Below are 5765 nucleotides of genomic sequence, written 5' to 3' on the forward strand. Positions count from 1 at the left end.
GTTGCGCGCCCGATCGTAATTTTCGCCCTTTGCTCGCCCGATCGGGCGAGCTTCGCCCGACATTTCTTTTCTTCTTACTCGATGAGCGCCCGATCGGGCGACCTCGCCTGATCGGGCGAAAATAGACCTTGATTCCAGGTATCTTCTCGCGCCCGATCGGGCAGACGCGCCCGATCGGGCGGATAAAAAGTTGAAATCTGGGTTGCTTGCGCGCCCGATCGGGCGAAATTTGCTCCGATTTTTTTCCTCGCTTGCGCGCCCGATCGGGCGAGCCTAGCCCGATCGGGCCCGTACCAAGTATTGGAGTTTCTCCGATTTTTTTTCTTCTTCAAAATTTTTCTAAGTCTTTATACCTGTCAAATTCATACCTGTACAACGACACTTAAAACTGGTGAAATATCACTCTCCTCACCTCTCTAAAATAAAAAATAAAAAAAAAAATGAGAGAAAAGAAGAACTAATCTAGAAAGCATAAAATACGGGTTGCCTCCCGCAAAGCGCTGGTTTATATAGGTCCCGCACGACCTTCTTACCAAGTACAATTCCTAGGACCCTTTGCCTAACGCTTGATCGGGTGGTTTCCCACCCGGTCTAGTGATGTTTAGGCTACGATGCGGCTTCCTGACATAACCTGTGGGACGCCAAGTTGCCTTATCTGGTTGATCCTCCTTGACTTGGGATGGGGGATCTTCAATGCTACGCACTAAAAACCCTTCTTCGATCGAATGTTGCTTCAACTTGTCATTGCGTTCAACACTGGCAACTCGATCTGGCGGAACACTTACCGTAGGCTCGATTCGCACAACTAGCTCGATCGGTTCCACTTGTTCATCCTCGAACCCAAGACCAACATTGTAGAGTGCTCCTTCTATTGCATCGACATCCTTCTGCCATTTGTCTATCTCATCTGAAAAGGATGCAACACAAGATACCGCCTCCAAGGGATCTTTTTCAAGAGCTTGGGGCTTGTTAGAATAATTGACAACCGCGTTAACACTGAAACATTTCTCCTCAGTCATGGAGCTTTTGAGGGTATTATTCAGATTAAAAACCACTTTATCGTCCCCTACTGATAGCGTTAACTTACCACTTCTAACATCTATGATTGCTCCTGCAGTGTTAAGGAATGGTCTACCCAGAATAATTGGGGTTTGCATATCCTCAGCCATATCAAGAACAACAAAATCTACAGGTATATAAAATTTACCTACTCTAACGGGGACATCCTCTAAAACATCTAGGGGGTATTCGAAGGAACGGTCGGCCATTTGTAGAGTTATATTGGTAGCTTTTAGTTTACCCATATTCAACTTAGAACACACAGATAATGGCATGACGCTAACACTAGCACCCAAATCACATAATGCATTATCAATCAGAAGATTACCAATATGACAAGGGATAGAAAAACTACCCGGATCTTTTAACTTAGGTGGAGACTTATTTTGAAGTACGGCACTACACTCTGCAGTGAAAGCTACTGTCTCTACTTCACTAATAGACCTTTTTCTCGTCAATATTTCCTTCATAAATTTTGCATATGAGGGGATTTGTGTGATCAATTCAGTGAAAGGAACTGTTACCTTCAAATCTTTTACCACCTCCAGAAACTTACCAAACTGCTTATCCAAGTTTGTCTTCAATTGACGATTGGGGAAAGGAAGTTTGATAATTGGCTTTTGAGCACTCTTATCTTTGTCTGGAGTAGCCACCTTCTCTGAAGTTTTACCCTGCAATGTAGAATTGGATGTGTTAGTATTATCCCCTAGCCCTGCAGGGCTAGCAACTACATTGTTTGGTTTAATGGAATCAAGATTAGCATTATTTAATAAAATAGGTTCATCAACTCTGGGCATAGAGGGCCCTTCATAGTTTGAACCACTCCTTAGAGTAATTGCAAATGCTTGATCCGTAGGCCTAGTCGGCTGTGCTGGCAGGGCTCCCTGTTGGCGTGCTTGTAGAGTAGCGGAGAGTTGCGCAATTTGATTATCTACAATTTTATTATGCGCTAAAATTTGATCAATTGTCGCATCTCTGCTCTCCATGTGCTTTTGCATATTGACCAACATTGCTCTAATTTCCCCCATAGAAGGGTCTGAAGATGAGAGGGGTTGTTGTGGTTGATTCTTCTGGCTAGCATTGGGATGATAGTATTTCTGCTGTTGTTGTTGTGGCACCTGTGGTTCTTGTGGTGGTGGATTTTGAACATTAGTGCTCCGGTAGGAAAGGTATGGATGATTCCGATACTCAGGATTGTAAGTGTTGGAGTATGGGTTATTCTGCCTATAAGCTTGAAAGGCATTAACTTGCTCCACGGAACTCCTGCAATCCTGCTCCCAATGACCTACAATACCACAATTTTCACAGAAAGCCTCATTAGAATTATTATTAATTGCAGAAACATTAGCTACGCTAGCAGTGCTCAGATTATCTAATTTTTGACAAATAGAGGTCAGTTGAGCTTGCAAAAAGGATACAGAGTCGACACTATGTTTCCCCTTGTTAGCAAATCCTCTAGGATTCCCATATTGGGAATTGTGTATCGCCATATCTTAAATAACCTGACCTGCATCATCAACATTAAGATTCATAAATCTCCCACTAGCTGCAGAGTCTAAAATTATTCTAGAAGAATTTCCAATTCCGTTATAAAAGGCTTGGATTAACTGCCATTGTGCTAAATTATGGTGAGGGCATTCTCTTTGTAAGTCCTTGAACCTTTCCCAAGCCTCATATAAAGACTCATCGGCTTCCTGGGCAAAGTTCAGAATCGCACTTCGTAGTACTGCTGTTCTCTTTGCAGGATAATACTTGTTATAAAAATTCAAAACAAGGGTTTCCCAGTCAGTAATACCAAGTGTAGTTCTATTTAAGCCATTAAACCACAGTTTAGCTTTTCCAGTTAAAGAAAAGGGAAAAAGAATCTCCCTGATTTGGTCTTGAGTGACCCCGGCTTGCCTTATGGTGTTGCAATATTGACAATAGTTGGCAATGTGAAGATTCGGGTCTTCACCCTTGGCTCCACTGAATTGCTTCCTCTCTATCATCGTTATAAATTGGGGTTTGATTTCGAATTGAACCCCATCAAGAGCCGGAGTAGGGGTGAGATGTGGAAAATCCGTGAGCTTTGGTTGTGAATAATCACTAAGCTTCTTTGGAACCGCCATCTCTGATTCTGTATCTGATGATACCTCTAAATCGCTAGAATCAGTTGGAGGATCGCGGTGATTATTGTTAATATCACCAGAATCCGCCAGAATTTACTTGTAGAAGTTTTTCTGTCTATGGAAGGAACGTTCGATCTCAGGATCGAATGGGATATAATCTGATCTGGAACACCTGGGCATAAACAAAAACTAGAAGCAAATATGAGATTTGTCTCAAAGAACTAACACTCTTTGAGACAAAAAGGGAAATAATCTAGACTACAAAAACAATCAGAAATAAAAATAAAACCGTATCCCCGGCAACGGCGCCAAATTATGACAGGGTAAAGTCGTATCCCCTAATAAAAAATAATTACCTAAATCACTAACTAAAGTAGATAGGGAAGTAGGGTCGATCTCCACAGGGAAACAAGTCTTTTTACTCCTCATTAAATATTATAATCTAAATTATTTAAGTAACCAATATTTATGAATGAATAAGAAACTAAACTAAAAAGAGTAGGAATAGGGAGAAAATAATATATAAAAGGATCTAGGGCATAGGTTCACCAATAAATAATACTCCGGGGTAAAATAGGGTAATCAATCATTGACATTTCATAAATAACATGATTAACAGGCTCTCGCAATTTATTAATCAACATAGATCTAACAGGCTCTCGCAATTTACTAGATCTAAGTTCTTATTGAAAATAGCCTTTAATATCAAATTAACATCTGATCGATTCATCAATTTAATATTGCCATACTTTTACAAGCCGCAATTGTAAAACATTAAAACAATCCAATAAGAAATCATCATGCAATACCAACAATCAATAATAGTCAATCATCAATGCATCAATTAACCAGATTGTAAAGGGCTCTCGCTACTTATTACAATCACACAATTAATTTATCGGTATTAAATCTCATCTCTCAATTCTTGACTTAACCATTTATAAATTAACTCGCCTATTGAAACTAGACCTAAACATTAATTCTCATCTCTCGATTCTTGAATCAATATTGTCAAACTCATGCATAAAAGATAGGCCTAATCTAGTCACAGAGCATTAAATCAATCAATAGGAAATTAATCTAGCATTGATAATCAACAACAATAATTTACCCCTTCATATTATTTATGGATCCCCACGAACCCTAGAAATTGAACTACTCACACATATTAAAAACTAAACTAAACAAAATAATATAATAAATCATGATGAAAGGAATAAAATAAATAACTAAGATTAAGGGAAGAGAAATCATTACCAAAATAAATCTGGAATTAATTAAAGAGTTAATAACAAAGGTTTAGAGATAGAGTTTAGAGAGAGAAGTCTAAGTAGAGAGAGAAAACTAAGAGAAAGGATTAAGAGAAGAAGAAGAGGTAGATGATCCCCCCCTAAAAATCCGTACAAAAACGTATTTAAACAAAACTAAGAACAACTCCTAATTAGAAACTAATTGCTCGTCCAAAAACAACTCTCCAGAAACACGCGCCCGATCGGGCGCGCCTTTTTGCCAGTGCTCCTTCTAAGTTGCCGCGCCCGATCGAGCGATTGCTTGCCCGATCGGGCCCGGTCTTTATCTTCAAGGCTTTGGACTTCGATTGGGCTAGATTTCTCGGCCCAATCCATATTTCCTCTCGGGTCTCGAATACATGGTTCAACTGCCTCGCGATCCAAATAACCGAGCCTTTAATCACCGGCTCGATGGCTCTAACCGGCCTTGGGCTCCATAAGTGGTCGTGTTCTTCCAATGCTCGTAGTCGCTTCATAAAAATCCCGGGAAAATGCTCCAAAGGTGCAATTCCCTGCAAAACTCAACCAAAACTACGAAAACACTAGAAAACACACATTAGTAATAAAAGTGGCCCTAAAGGGCCAAAAACACTACTAATTATGACCAAGGGACGGGGGTAAAACACTATATAAAATAGACATATCATCACACACTCAACTCTCATTTATGTGGCGAGTAAAATATGTACTCGATCGATCTCCAACCAACCCCTTTATTTGTGAACAATGCCCTCCCAACTCACACTCTCGTGTGTTTAAAACAATGAACGCTCAACATACTAGTCGACTCGACATATGTCAAATCATAACTTGCATTGATAAACAACACTTTCACATTCTTACAACTCTTATGCACAAAGGTCGGAAGGTCTTTAAAGCTTGTAATGTAACGCTAGGGTAAAGGGTAGGAAAAATTTAGGAAAATGTGAGAGTAAAGCCATGCTTAAGGGAGCCATATCCTAATAAAACCCAAGGTCACAAGAAGTGATGACCAAAACATCTCCAATCACTACTCAACTCCACAAAAGTTCACCAAACAATCATATACACAACACAATCCCAACACTTACATATTCACTCCCAAAATATGATAATAGGAAATAGAGTGAATTAAAACAAACTTTGAAGTACTTATTCTTTTTCTTTCTTTTTTTTTTTTAAACTTGATCCTTTCTTTTTCTTTTGAATTTTTTTTTTCCTTGAGCAACCTTCAAATAGAACATTTGAACATATGAAACAACTTTTTTTTCCTTGCTCTTTTTTTTTTTTTTTTTTTTTTTTTTTTTTTTTTTTGACTCATATTAGAAAT

General features: G+C 39.2%; 1 non-coding gene across 1 annotated transcript; it reads left to right on the forward strand.

The window, feature by feature from the left end:
* The first annotated feature begins 2679 nt into the window (after window positions 1-2679).
* Window positions 2680-2786, forward strand: LOC145556903 (small nucleolar RNA R71). The gene has a single exon (XR_014091994.1). It is a non-coding gene; the product is annotated as a small nucleolar RNA R71 (small nucleolar RNA).
* The last annotated feature ends 2979 nt before the right edge of the window (window positions 2787-5765 follow it).

This window comes from Chenopodium album, chromosome 8, assembly GCF_948465745.1.
Source record: "Chenopodium album chromosome 8, dcCheAlbu1.1, whole genome shotgun sequence".
NCBI classification, from domain to species: Eukaryota; Viridiplantae; Streptophyta; class Magnoliopsida; order Caryophyllales; family Amaranthaceae; genus Chenopodium; species Chenopodium album.